The sequence below is a fragment of the Thamnophis elegans genome, chromosome 1 (assembly GCF_009769535.1).
Source record: "Thamnophis elegans isolate rThaEle1 chromosome 1, rThaEle1.pri, whole genome shotgun sequence".
NCBI classification, from domain to species: Eukaryota; Metazoa; Chordata; class Lepidosauria; order Squamata; family Colubridae; genus Thamnophis; species Thamnophis elegans.
Window position 1 is genome coordinate 20,714,729 of NC_045541.1, and position 14,427 is coordinate 20,729,155.

The 14,427-nt window shown below is 38.4% G+C and overlaps 1 protein-coding gene and 1 long non-coding RNA gene across 2 annotated transcripts in view; one reads left to right on the plus strand and one right to left on the minus strand.

Moving 5' to 3' along the window:
* The window catches only part of LOC116504518, a 35,199-nt gene extending 23,911 nt beyond the window's left edge, over window positions 1-11,288 (minus strand). The window contains exon 1 of the long non-coding RNA XR_004254818.1: window positions 11,207-11,288. This is a non-coding gene — a long non-coding RNA (uncharacterized LOC116504518). The remainder of the gene's footprint in view (window positions 1-11,206) is intronic.
* Window positions 1-14,427, plus strand: part of ZNF385B (zinc finger protein 385B) — a 239,539-nt gene that overhangs the window by 62,083 nt on the left and 163,029 nt on the right. The window lies entirely within an intron of this gene.

Consider the following 14,427-nt stretch of genomic DNA (forward strand, 5'->3'; position numbering starts at 1 on the left):
ATCCCTTACCAAGTTCCCTTCAGGAGATATGCTGGTTGGGGATTCTGGAAATTGCAATCCCAGCTGATCTGGAAAGCACCAGGTTAAGTAAAGACGGTACATAGTTCCATTAGAGCTATACATACACACTGCTTTCTGAATCATGCACATTCATTTAATTAAAAACAGTTAATAATAGCATAAGCTCTGAGTTCCTGGCTCAGGTTTCAATTCAGCAGCAAACGCACTAAATAGCTTTACTCTGTCTCCTAAAAAGGTCATTTGAAAATTGGAAAAATGACAAGAGACTTTGGCATTCCATCAACATAAGCACCCTTATCCTGCTTGTCTCAGAATTTGAGACTGACAGATGAACAAATGAGTACATGTAATAAACCAAAACACTGGGCTACTACTACTTGTCACGTTTATTTTTAAGAGTATTTCTTGCAAATAAAGTTAATGCCTAAGAGAAATGTGTTAGTGTTTAGAAAGCTAGCTTCATATTGACTTTCGTTAATGAAAATAATTTTCCTCTCCACAAATACATCACAGGGAGGTGAAACGGACTCTATCTTATACCCAAGAGGACCACTATCAAAACCCTAAAGATTGCTTACAACGAAGAAAGCTAGCATCTCATACAGTCTCATTAATTAGATTTGTTGAAAAGCAAAGTTTAGGTTTCAAAAACTTGGTACCCAACTATGAGTACCTTAGTGGTGGGCTGCTACTTGGTTGGACCAGTTCGGGAAAACCGGTAGTTGTGGTCACTGGCTGGGCTCACCCACCCACCCCTGTGCTATTCTTTCCATATATAACTAACTTTCTGGCTCGTTCCCCCTCACCCACACTGCAGTAACAGAGTTGGAAGTGACTTTGGAAGTCATCTAGTCCAATCCCCTGCTCACACAGGAGACCTATACTAGGGATTCGAATCGCCGAACTGCGGATCCCTCTGATCGACCCAGTTGAGTTCGATGCTGCGTCTGCTGTACTCACCAGAGCTGCCTGAGTAGATTAGTTGCATGTTTGAAGCTGTGTTTCAACCCTGAAGTGGTGGGCTGAAACAAGTGGTGGGAGCGCACTCACAACCAGCGAACCGGTTGTTCATGTAAGTGCAGCCCACCTCTGGAGTACCTCATTTGTTAAGAGCAATAAAGCAGGGTCTCTGCGATGCCTCTTGTCTTCTTTCTAGTAGCCTCATGGCTTTGAGGAAATGGTGTGGCCTGCTTTTATGAAAAGGAAGGGATGTACAGATATTCTGTCCCTATTTGTCGGTGCCTTCAAGTCATTGTTGACTGTTGGCAAATGCCTGGGCTGGCTCCTGCAGTTTTCTTGGTGACATTTTGGAAGAGATTCACCATTGCTTTCTTACTAGTGCTGTGTGTATCTGGCCCAAGATCCCATCTGGCTTTGTGCTTAAGGCAGGTTTAGAACTCACAGTCTTCCAGTTTCTAGCCTGTTGCCTTAATCATTGCATCAAATTGACTCTGCTGCTATATTTATCAAACTGCCACCTCCCTTCACAGACTCATTTAAAAAAAATCATAATTGCACCCTTCCCCTCCTCTATTGCAGGTCCAATATTAAAGTGGGCCTAATAGCCCTTCTGGATACTTGGATTGGATTGGATTTATTACATTTATATGCCGCCCTTTTCCCCGAAGGGGACTCAGGGCGGCTCACAATTCAGTCAGGGAAGGGGGTACAGACAGGGAATAAAAGACGAACATAACAATACAATTTAAAACACACAACAACCATACAATTCGAGGAGGGGGACAAAAGCTCTTTAGCCCCAGGCCTGTCGCAACAGCCAGGTTTTAAGGGCTTTGCGGAAGGCCTGGAGTGTGGTGAGGGTTCGAATCTCCACGGGGAGCTCGTTCCAGAGGGTCGGAGCAGCCACAGAGAAGGCTCTCCTCCGGGTAGTCGCCAGTCGGCATTGGCCGGCGGATGGAATTCGGAGGAGGCCTAATCTGTGGCATCTGATCGGTCTATTGGAGGTAATTGGCAGCAGGCGGTCTCTCAAGTACCCAGGTCCAATACCATGAAGGGCTTTATACTTGCTTGTCTTCCCTTGTCTGTTTCAGAGGAAGACATGAATATTGCAAGGAAGACAGCTTATGGACCTGTCTTACCCTCCCTCAAGAATAGACACCAGATGATCAGGATAGGAGCAATAGTGATAGGGAGGGGATAAGTCGAAGCAGTGGTTCTAATCCTGATGATACGATACTCTGCTGACATCAGTGATTGATGGTGGAAAGCAAGGATATGGTGCTTTTCTACAGGCAGCATTTAATTCATAGTGACTTAGGACATTGAACACCAAACCTACTATGCTGAGAAAATACTGGAATATGGGTTTTGGTAGTTCCACAAGTATTGTCAAAACAAGTAATGACTTATGGCAATGAAGTTTATTGAAGTCTTGGATTTTTGTGGTAAAATTCAGTAACATCTGTGAGTTCATTGTTACTTGGTGGTCTTTACAGCATATTAATATGTTATAAAATCCTAATTCATTCCCGAACTGCCAATATTCAAATTATAGTTTTGGTTAGTCTTTCAATAATAATACAGGGAAGTGTTAAATGGTGACAAATATAAAAAGGAACAGGAATGAGGAAAAACTTATTTAAAATGCAGTTTTGAAATTAACTAGCAGTCATGAAAATTAACAAGTGCATCATATAAAATAGCTATATTTTTGTATTTATTATCTTTTATCAATAGGGAGGAAAATCATTCCAGTGATGTATTTGGGTCTTTAAATAGTTTATGTTGTGTTTTAAAATATCCACAAGATGTCAGTGCAAGCATTCCTACAAAGATTGCTTTTAGCAGATTTAACCATTTATGGTTGGTATATTTCACCCTATGTCTTTTCTCTTAATGATTATTTGAAGAAAACAGGTTATCATTCAAGCTGTGACCTATTTTACCTATTTTATTCTTCTTTATTTCTATCATTGACACTACTAAGACTTTTAACTTCAGATATGTGGAGCAGAGGAATTTACATTTTGGTTATATTTTATAAAACACAGATATATTGTTTACAAACCTATTTATAATTCATTTTTATATGTGTCCAATCTCTTTTTTTGTATAAAAATAGGAAGGGCTAATCTACAAAACCCACTGCAGAAGGAAACAAAGGTATTTGCTTAGCTAATCAACTATGACACATTTATGTAAATGCAATAATAAATAGGGCTGTGGTATTACTGCATTTTAAAATCCCCTTTTGTGTTAATCTGTATTAATATCAACAGGGCAACTTTAGTTATGAAAAATAGATTGGGACTTCTGATATAAATGGTTAGCTTAGGCGACAGCTATGCCATGCAAACATAGCCAGCATTCTACAGAAATTCAGCTACAGAAAATGAGGAGATAGCATAACTACAAAAATTGTCCGATGGTGTAATTGCAGATATCACAATTAAATTCCAGTATCCAAAGGATTTTCTGCTGGTTTTCTCCAACCCCCAAATTTATCTGTGTATTTATATAAGTTGTCTATCATTGTTTTGCCCATCATGCTGGGAGGGAGGGGGTGAACAGGGAGACCACCAAGCAAATATTTCTTTGAGTAATACAGTTGCTCATGACACTTAGTCTCTTAACCTTGGGCTATTGTGGAGTAAAAAAATATAACCCTTTTATTGGTTGGTTCCAGGGGTGGGTTCCTCCCGGTTCGCACCGGTTCACACGAACCGGTTCGTCGGTGAACCCGGAAGTAATTAACTTCCGGGAATGCCGGTACCGGTCCAGGCCCCTATCGCTGCAAAGCGCCCTTTTGCCGGTGCATCGCAGCACACTTGCTCATTCCCCTGCCCATCCGCAGCTTGCTCCCTTGCTCCCCCGCCCGTCCACAGTAAGCCCAGCCTGCCGCTCACTGATTGGCTGGAGTCCAGCCAATCAGTGAGCGGGCTGGAGGCGAAGCAAAGCTTTTTTTGCGCTTGACCTCCATTTGAAAATTCCCTTCGTCCTTCGCTTGCTGCTTTCCCCTCAGGTAAGCAACAAAGCCCCAGCAGCGGGACTCGGGAGGCTTCAGGTTGGTGGCGGCGGCCCAGCTTTCGTGAGGGAAGGCCTCCAGGCCTTCGCTCACGAAAGCTGCAGGCTCATGTGCACTACGCGGCCCAAACTGGGTGGGGGGCGGCGGTAGCGGCGGCGGCATTAGTGGCGGTGGTAGCGGCGGCGACATTAGCGGCGGCGGCGGTAGCAGCTGAAGGGGGCGGCGGCCTAGCTTTCGTGAGCTAGGCTCACGTGCACTACGTGGCCAAAGCTGGGTGGGGGGGCGGTGGTAGCGGTGGTAGCGGCTGAAGGGGTGGTGGCCTAGCTTTCGCGAGGGAAGGCCTCCAGGCCTTCCCTTGCAAAAGCTGCAGGCTCGCGTGCACTACGCGGCCGAAGGCGAGTGGGGGGCGGCAGTAGCGGCGGCGGCATTAACAAGCCACTCCCATCCAGTCACATGTGTAGCAAGCCACTCCCACAAAGGAGGCCACGCCCAGCGAGTAGGTTCGAACAATTTTTGAAACCCACCCCTCGTTTGTTCTATATGTCTGTCCAATAGACTAGCCTCACCCAATTTACTGTAATATGTTATGCAGATAAGGCCACTGAATTACATAGCCAACCATAGCCTACTATGTTATGAATACCCAGCCTTTAATTTATGGTTAATTTTACCATGTGAACCTTGAAAGCTGGGTTGAATAAGTCATGATAAAGTTATCTATGGTTAACAGTGCTATGTGATCACAGTGTCATTGCCTTAAATATGTGGTTTTCTTTCCCATAATTAAAAAATAAGAAAATCCTTTATCTCTTTCCATTTTCCTACATATTTGAATGACATCCTAGTGATTTTTCCTTAAGAAATATGAAAATCATCCAGCTTGCAATCAACATTATCCACAATTTAGAAGCAAATATAAAAATACTCATTTCATTTCATGTTGTATCAGAACAAAAAATGTGTGATTTGTACCTAAAATAATCTGCTTTTTATGATATTAAATCATTAAAAGGATAATTTATACAATTACCATTTGTAATAAGTTTTAAAACTATTAGCTTAATATTTAAACCAGATGCACTGCAAAATATTGTGTAAGTATATTCAGTTATTTGGTATTAGTTATTTTCTTTCTTTTTAAGAATCTCTGACTTGCAGTAACCTAAGCTTTTCTATAGAATTAGTTGTAATTGCCTTTAATTAAAAAATCAGTATCAAAATATTACTAATGCAATAGCTATTTTATTTGGTATTCTAAATAGTTTTTATATATAAGGATTTGAATAAGCAAATGGAATATGCTCTGTTGATCATATAAAAAGGGAAAATATAAAACAAAATCTTTTGCAGGTTCCTTTTTTGGTAGAATTGAATGAAAACAGTAAGTATGAGAGATCCTTTAGACATACCCCAGGAAAGTTTTCGTAGGGTAGCATTAAAGGTTTCATTGGCATTATTTATATTCCCATACTTTTAAAATAGAAAAAAAAGCAACACAATTACCTCCAAAATGTGCTTTAAATGATCTACAAAGATTGTGTGAAACAAATACAGAAAGTGTAAGGTGACCAGACGTCCCGATTTCAATCACGCTTTATAACAATTTGTCCCATGTCCCAGGCCATTTTTAAAAAGTCCCGATTTTCTGGCTTCATGTTGAAAGCCCAGTGGATTTGCTTAAGAAATCCTAACCGGAGCAAGACAAAAGACTGTCTAATCCCTCTCTCTGTCTCAGTACTTTCATTGAAGATATTAAAATGTTAAAGCAACAAAACGGACACCCCCCCCGCGCCACTTTTACTCACTTTTATAAGAAAAAATGACCAAGTACCATAGAGCTCCAGGAAACACTTGGCTAGAGAGGGAAGCGACTGTTACTTCCTGGATTTTCTGGAGGGGAGGGGCACGGAGGTTGGAGGTCTGCTCCAAAATGGTGGCAAAGTTTCTTTGAAAAATATTTCCCTGACTAATTTCACCATTTCAATTTGCTCAGTTCTTTGTATTAACATCTACATCATTCTGGGTTGACTTGTACTGCAAGCCTGCTGGTAAGTGAGCTGGGTTTTTTTCTTTTCTTTTTTTAATGTATTTTAAAATAATATTTTATTTATTGTGCATAGGATTTTTAAAAATTCTCTGTGGATTCTTTTTTTAAATTGTCTTAGACTATTTTAAAAAAAGATTCTATCCAAAATAAATTGAAGTGAAACCATGTTTAAAAATTCTATGGACAATACTTTGAAATATATTGTGCATAGAAAGAATAGTTTGAAATGTTTTACTTCAATTCATTCTGTGTGGATTCTTTTTTTAAATTGTCTTAGGCTATTTAAAAAAAGATTCTATCCAAAATACAAAATACCAGCTGCAGTTATTCACTTAAGAACTGTGGCAAGAAAGGTGGTATAATGGGCTTAGTGACCAAAGTTACAATGGCATTGAAAAAAGTGACTGATGACCATTTTTCACACTTACCGACCATTTTCACACTTAGCAACCGTTGCAGCATCCTCATGGTCACGCGATCAAAATTTTGATGTTTGGCAACAGATTTGTATTTATGATGGTTTCAGTGTCCTGGGGTCATATAATCACCTTTTGACAAAGTCAAATGGGGAAACCAGATTCACTTATGTTACTAACTTATCAGCTGCAGTTATTCACTTAAGAACTGTGGCCAGAAAGGTGGTATAGTGACCAAAGTTACAATGGCATTGAAAAAAGTGACTGATGACCATTTTTCACACTTAGCGACCATTTTCACACTTTGCGACCATTGCAGCATCCTCATGGTCACGTGATCCAAATTTTGATGTTTGGCAACAGTTACAATTTATATTTGTAAATTGTAGTTATGTTGAAATAAAAAAATATATTACAATACTATTTTTGCGTTGTATGAAAATTTTTGTTGCTCCGTATAAAATTTTTAATCAACTCCCCCCCCCCCCCGGGTCAAAGGTGTCCCTCTTTACCAATCTGAAAATCTGGTGACCTTAAGAAAGTGTAATATTTAAAAGTTAAAAAAGTTTCTTAAAAATAAAGCTTACATTTAAGAACAGAGAATGTACTACTCTCTCTGATCATTTGCTTTTCTGGGTTGGAGGACATCATAGCTGATTGTCAAGTTTACCATTTTCTAAAATTGTTGTATTTTGAAATATCAGGGCAACAATTAAAAAAGTGATTTTTTAAATCAATATTGCATATGTAATGTATAATATAAAGAAATAGGCTGTATTGTACATAGTATTGTCTACAGTATCTAGTATTTTAGATTCATACAGTTATTATTTAGCATATAGCATACAATATCAGGGAAATCTACACATGTAGACAATCAAGGCATTCCTGATAGCCTACAATGCTAGTTCATTCTGCACTCATGCAGTGAAGAAGATTCATTCAATGCTAGACTGGGCAAAGTCAACAAGAAAGTAAATGCCTTTTTTGTTTTTATTAGGGAATGAAAAGGGAAAGGAGACTAAAACAATTGAACTGCAAACAGTTTATAGATGTGACTGGCAGGCCAGATAAAAAGACAAAGTTTAGATTATATTTATAGATTTTGGGAAAGATAGAGTATCATATATAAAAAGAGCAAAAGTTCAAAAGGGAATAACAAAATAAATATCTCTCCTTCCAAGTCAACCTAACAAATTCCAAAACAAAACCAAGAGATTAAAAACAGGAAAGCAATATTACTATACATCAAGGACTCCACAGGCTAACTTTGAATAAATAAAATTTCCTCATGTCAATAAAAAATAGCCTGTTGTTCACCACTCAACCGGCTTCAATTTTGCATATGTAGAAGTTAAACTGCAACCAGGTTTGAAACTGCAAAGCATCTGGTATCTGAATTGCATTTAAATGTTTTCAAAGTGTTGGAATATGTGATTTGGTTTGACACCTGAAATTGATTTTACTGTGAACATTTAATTCAAATGGGCCTTCAATCAAATCTCTTTTCAAATTGAATCATTTTGACACTTCACATAGCCCAAGTGTGTTTGATTTATATTCTCCAATTTTGTCTTTGAAAAGTAGGTTACTGAGAGCTAGTCCTAAGATTACCAGTGAATGACATAGGAAAGTGAGTCTCCCTGTTTCTAATCTTTTGTTCTAATCAATGTACTGGATGCCAGTTGTCTCATTAATTATGCCTTCTAAGTATAAATGTTAAGGTTATATGGGGATAATGTTTGTATACAACACCAGAGAACTGCCAGTTACCAAGAAGGGAAGTTTGTAGTCTATGTGATGAGGGAACATGATGTATCCCACTACATATTATTGCTTTGGATTGAATAGGAGATGAACAGAGGAAAGAATGAGGATAGGATCCCACACAATGATACTGCAGAAGAGAACTATGCCCCATTGCATGTTATTACACATGAACCATACTACCTATTGTAAAAAGGTTGGCTATTGTTGCTCTGTTAGAAACAACTCTTAAGCAGAGTTCTCCAAGATGAAATTCTGAATCTCTAGTTTATTCAGCTGTTTACAACTTAATACACAAATTTGGGAGTTGCATAAACCTGTCTAGTTTTATACTCTATATCAGTGGTGGTGAACCTTTTCGGCACCAAGTGCCCAAACCAGAATGCATATGTGCCAGAGCGCCGGAAACCCAAAGATCAGATGGCCAGTGCATGTGCCCACAGAGAGGGCTCTGCGTGCCACCTCTGGCACGTGTGCCATAGGTTCGCCATCATGTCTCTATATTCTTTTTATAATCTAAAGTCACAATATCAAATTCAAATTGATATTCTAAGTGGAAATTGTATTTGAGAAGAAGTATGCATAAATCCTGTTGACTTGATAAGCATTCAGTATCATTTAGATCAGAGATGGGAAATGATGGCCCTTTTATGACTTGTGGAGTTCAATTCCCAGAATTCCCAAGCTGGTTCAGGAATTCTGGGAATTGAAGTCCACAAGTCATAAAAGGGCCATCGTTCCCCACCTCTGATTTTAGATAGTAGCACCCGGCATTTTAAGATTCTATTAGCAAAACTGGCCAAATCCCTTTCTCCTGCTATCTAAAATGCAAAGATGGGGAGGAGAAGAAAGAGACAGGGAGAGATGAGAAAGTAAGTTGCTAAACATGGAAAATATTTTTTTAAAAAAATATTAAGACTTGGGAATAGTAAGCATGAGACAAGCAATATTTTTGACTTTGGAGCTGCATTTTAGAAAGAAGATATTTTTGCCCCAGGTATCTGACATTATTAGGTATAGAATCCCTGGCTCAACCCTGAGGTACATACTATATATTCACTTCTATTGGATTACTGGATATGTGTGATTAAACAATTGTGTCTTTTCAGGCATCTATAGTTTTAAAATGCCAAATTGATATAATAAGCTGGATTTACTTATTGTGATGCTTATAATTGCGGGGTGTAGAAGAGACATTAAAATTTACAAGGCGCTTTATTCCAGAATAAATAAGATATTGGTATATTTGAATCATTGAATGCACTGGTCACACTCACGCCTAGTTTAGCAAAGGGGGAAAAGTCCTAATACTCACGTGGTGAGGCCTTGAGTTTGACACCCCTGCAGTAGAAGAAAGAGAGAGAAAAAAGAAGGCTATGATTTATTAAGAATAGATAATAGATAAATCAGATCTGTTAATTTAAGGTGGCAAGTTGAGTGATTTAATGGAGAAAATTTCATCAATAAATACTGAAAGAGATGAAGTCTGGAGAAAATAGTAGGAGACCAAGACAGCTAATTAGTTTTCCTATGGAAGCTAGTAATACTTGAAGTAAAGAAAGAGGACTAAGTACAGCATGAAATGCAGAAAATAATTTCAGAATTTGCCCTGTATTGTAATACAAGTTAGGAAGATAAAATACTAGGAAGGACAGTTGAAATTTAAATGAATAAGAGCAGTTAGATAGTTTGATTTTTCCTTAGCATAGGCTTAGCAACTTGGGGACACAGACCAAATGCAGTCATGAACATACATGTCAAGTTTGCTAGAACAGTGGAGCATTGGCTGAGTAAAGAAAAAGAAGTCTAAGAAGAGATAGAAGTTGGAGATAAATAATGGAAATAAACCTCAAGAAAGATATTATTAGATTGTAGGTCACAGTACAAGCAAGATGTTGACTGGTACAAACAGTGAGATGGGGAGGATGTATTAAAAGTGACAGTGTGATGTTCAAACAGGAAAAAAATCCATAATGGAAAGAGCTAAAGAGTACAGTTCTGAAAGATCAGTGGAGTGACCATGGCAGCAAGTGGAAGAAATGAAAAGTGGGTGCCAGTGGTGGAAATGTAACTTGAAGACAAGAGGTAGCTAGATTTTTTTTCTCAAAGATTGAAGTCACAAGGGAACAATCTGGATGTGTTATGAAAGAAAGCAAAAGCTAACAACTCAGACAATATGGAAGAAAAAGCCCAGGAGAATGACATAGCAACAAAGCACTGCCAGGGAGAATACAAAGGCACAGAATGACTGCCAAAGATTTAAGAAGCAATCAAAAGCTGAAACATACAGGTGGCCTCCAATTTCCCTTCTGTTTGTTGGTTTCTGGGGGAAAAAAACTCCACAAAGAGCTCTGATAGGAGAGCAGCAGTGAGGGCAGTTTCCAAAGAGAGGGCATCTTTTGGTGTCGAAAGAAATCTGCTACAGAGTTAGCCTAACTGTTTTGTGCAAAGACATCATGAGCTGAAGCAGCTGCAATGAATGAAAGGTGGTGGATGAGTGACTGTAACAATGCTAGAGGCAACAGGGAACAGGCTGAGACAAGGGACTAAGGGGGCAAAATGATTAGAAATCTTGGGAGAACAAGAAGCGACCTACATCAAAAGAGAAAAGAGCAGTAGGGCAGAAAGTAAACATTTTAAAGGTGCAGGTCTAAGCGTCAGATGCCTACATTTACACAGTCAACAATCCATAGTGGGAGTAGAGTTTTCCATGTCCATTTAGTTTTCCATGTCCATTTCTTTTGAGTGGGGTGTGGGGAGGCTTTCAGGCTATTTTATGGCAGCAGGATATAAACCAGTGTTTCCTTTCTGAGCATGTGTTGTGCATTTTCATATAAACAAGGGGGAGAAAAACCCACGGTCAACATGTCATTTTTCATTTCTAAATCAAGCCCAATAATACATATTAACATATTGACTATGAATGCTCCCTCTCCCTGTGGAGAATTTAGCTCTAATTTTAACACTCACACGCTTTTAGGAAGATGATTCTTTATGGTTTGAAGCTATCTCTGTAGAGCCATTTCGTAATAATCTGCCTTGCTGGAGTCTGATCACTGCAGTTGATTCCATGCATTGATAATGAAGCCTGAAGATTGTTCGTTTCTCAGTATAAATCCACTCCAAAGACCTTCTACTTTAACAGTGCTGTGTGTGTATATTTCAGTACAAGTGAATGTGTGGAACTAAAATTGCTGCAATTTCTTTACAAATGACTCAGTATGCTTGTCCTTCCCTAAAATGCTGCCAGCGTGTAAAGGATTTTCAATGAGCAGTGCAAATAAGCCAGCAGTGGAGAAGGTTTGAAGCTGCACTGGTATAACAGTTTCCTGGCACACAGATGATCAGGGCTGGAGATCCAGGTCTCTATAGTATCCAACCCATCTTCTGTTGCTGGTCACAAATTGGAAGTTTTGAATTTCTAGCCTGGTTTATTTTACAAGCTGGATATTTAGCACGGCAGTACCATCATGTGGAATGGACTTCCTAGCAGAGGTGAGCAATGCTTTTTAAAAAAATATAAACATTATTATACTCATGAATTATACTCATTTCAAAATGAGATGCAGCCTTGTAATCCTCACATGTTTGGAAGCGGAATTTTGTTTGTTATCTATAGCAAAAGAACACCAAGGCTAAAAAAAAAATTATGGGAAAAACAGGTTATTATTTTTCTGATTATAACTAATCATGCATTGCAAATGCAATTCTATGTAATGGGCTGTCTCTTCTATATTGCTGGTATAGTATTTATTACCAGAATAGACTGTCCTGGCAGAACAGTTATTATGCATTTCAAATACATTAACACACATCTATTGATACAATATGACAAGCTGATGATTAACTAATGAGGCTAATTAATCATCAGTGTGATTATATACTTGTGGTCAGGAAACAAACTGCAGAGCATAAAATCCTATTTATGAAAAGCTTGACTTGAACTATAAATGGCAAATGTGTCTTTCAGCTAATAAAGTTAAAAGCAAAAGCAATATACTGACATGATATGTATCTGATTTTGTCAGTATTAAAAAGATATGACCTGTCAGATATGGGACAACCTCTAGTAATTTGTTTGCAATGTTAACTTGTTTTATAAGAGGCATAAAATTCCTATAACTTCTGCCTAACAACATTTTAATTAAATATGACATTTAAACGTTGCAAATCTTTTTTAAAGACCTGAATACATTGCTGGTAATAATCTCTGGAATTCACATTATCAGTCCCTTAAGTTTAAAAACAACATGTCAGAGGATTAAGTTATGTTTACATGCCTAAAAAGTTCTGCCCAATCATTTCAGTTTGTAAATTATTCACCAAATCTTGTTATTTGCTTGCTTATAGTTGAAATGGCTATTCCTCTTTGGATATTTGTTTTAGGGATGGGTGGTAATATCCAATAGGAAAGAAAAATAATTTCTTGTTACAGAATGAATAGTGCTCTGCAGTCCTTCCATGAGAAGCTAAGCCATCTCATGCCTTTTGCTGTGAATTTGTTCACAAGGCAGTTGTTTTTATAGCTTTCAACCCCAGAGTTATGGAAGAGAATGTATATATGTTTGACAGAAGATTCGAGAATTTCTATTTACTAACAGTACATGTAAAGCATGGCTAACCAGCAGAAAACCTATTTCTATTTAGCCAATCTGTCTTTGCAAGTCCCAGGGCCACTATCTTGCTAGAAGCCACTGTGTGCTTTTGAAAGCATGAAATTAGTTTCATATACTGAGCACATGGTTTCTCATTTAGTAGTTCTTTTTATGGAAATGGCCAATTTATGGTTCACTGCCAGAACTTTTGTCTTCTGTCAAAGCTGATAGCTTCTGCTAAGGTGTCCATGAGAGATACTAAAAAATGAAAAGAGTTAAATGGAAAAGGGAGAAAACCCTAATTAGAACTAAGAAAGGTATAATGGATTTGCAGATTTATTTCAGAATATTATTTGGATATGCCTTTTTTTCTCACCAATGCCTGAATTTCACTTGTTTTTGTGAACATTAATAAAACTTGCAAGGAACTTTACTGCATTTAAGGAGTGTTTCAAATGGACCTTTAAGCTAATGAAAAATTATTCTGTTATACTTTTTCTTATGTTCATTTTTCAAAGGAAAGATATAAAACTTTACTGTAATTCTTATTTATTTTGCGTTGGATCTCAGTGGATCTAATGTGTTTATAATTATAATAATGTTTATAATTAAGTGTGAATTCAGTGTTTCTTTTTATTAGGCAATCATAGCTCAGGCAATCATTGATAATATTGATCTAATGCTATAATTGTAGCATTCTTATTGTGAGTAAGTTTCATATATTAATTTGCATAAAAGTATGTACATGGTAGTGGTAATTCCTGAAGAAATTTAACACGTGTACAGGTAGTTTTCAACTTACAACCACAATTGAGCCTCAAATCTCTGTTGCTAAGTGAGACCATTGTTAAGTGAGTTTTGCCCCATTTTACAACCTTTCTTGCCACAGTTAAGTGAATCACCATCATTATTAAGTTAGCAACATGGTTGTTAAGTGAATCTGGCTTCCCCATTGATTTTGCTTGTCAGAAGGTCGGAAAAGGTGATCATGTAACCCCAGGACATTGCAACTGTCATAAATATGACTCAGTTGCTAAGTGTCTGAATTTTGATCATGTGATCATGGGGATCCCCAACCATCATATGCATGAAAAGGTCATAAGTTACTTTTTTCAGTGCCTTATGGTCTAAAACAGTCACTAAATGAACTATTGTGAGACTACCTGTATATATACATATACGTGTGTGTGTGTGTGTGTGTGTGTGTGTGTGTGTGTACAACAGTAGTGGGTTTCAAATTTTTTTAGAACCTCTTCTGTAGGTGTGGCCTGCTTTGTGGGACTGGCTTGCCAGCCATGTGACTGGGTGGGTGTGGTCAACTTGTAAAATGTGGTGAAATTCACTTAACAATGCTCTTGTACTTGAGAGACCGCCTGCTGCCAATTACCTCCCAAAGACCCGTTAGATCACACAGGGTGGGCCTCCTCTGGGTTCCATCCACCAGCCACCTGGGGAAGGGCCTTCTCTGTGGCAGCTCCGGCCCTTTGGAACGAACTCCCCGCGGAGATTTGGACCCTCACCTCTCTCCAGGCCTTCCGGAAAGCCGTCAAAACCTGGCTGTGCCGGCAGGCCTGGGGTTGATGAGTTCCCCTCCCC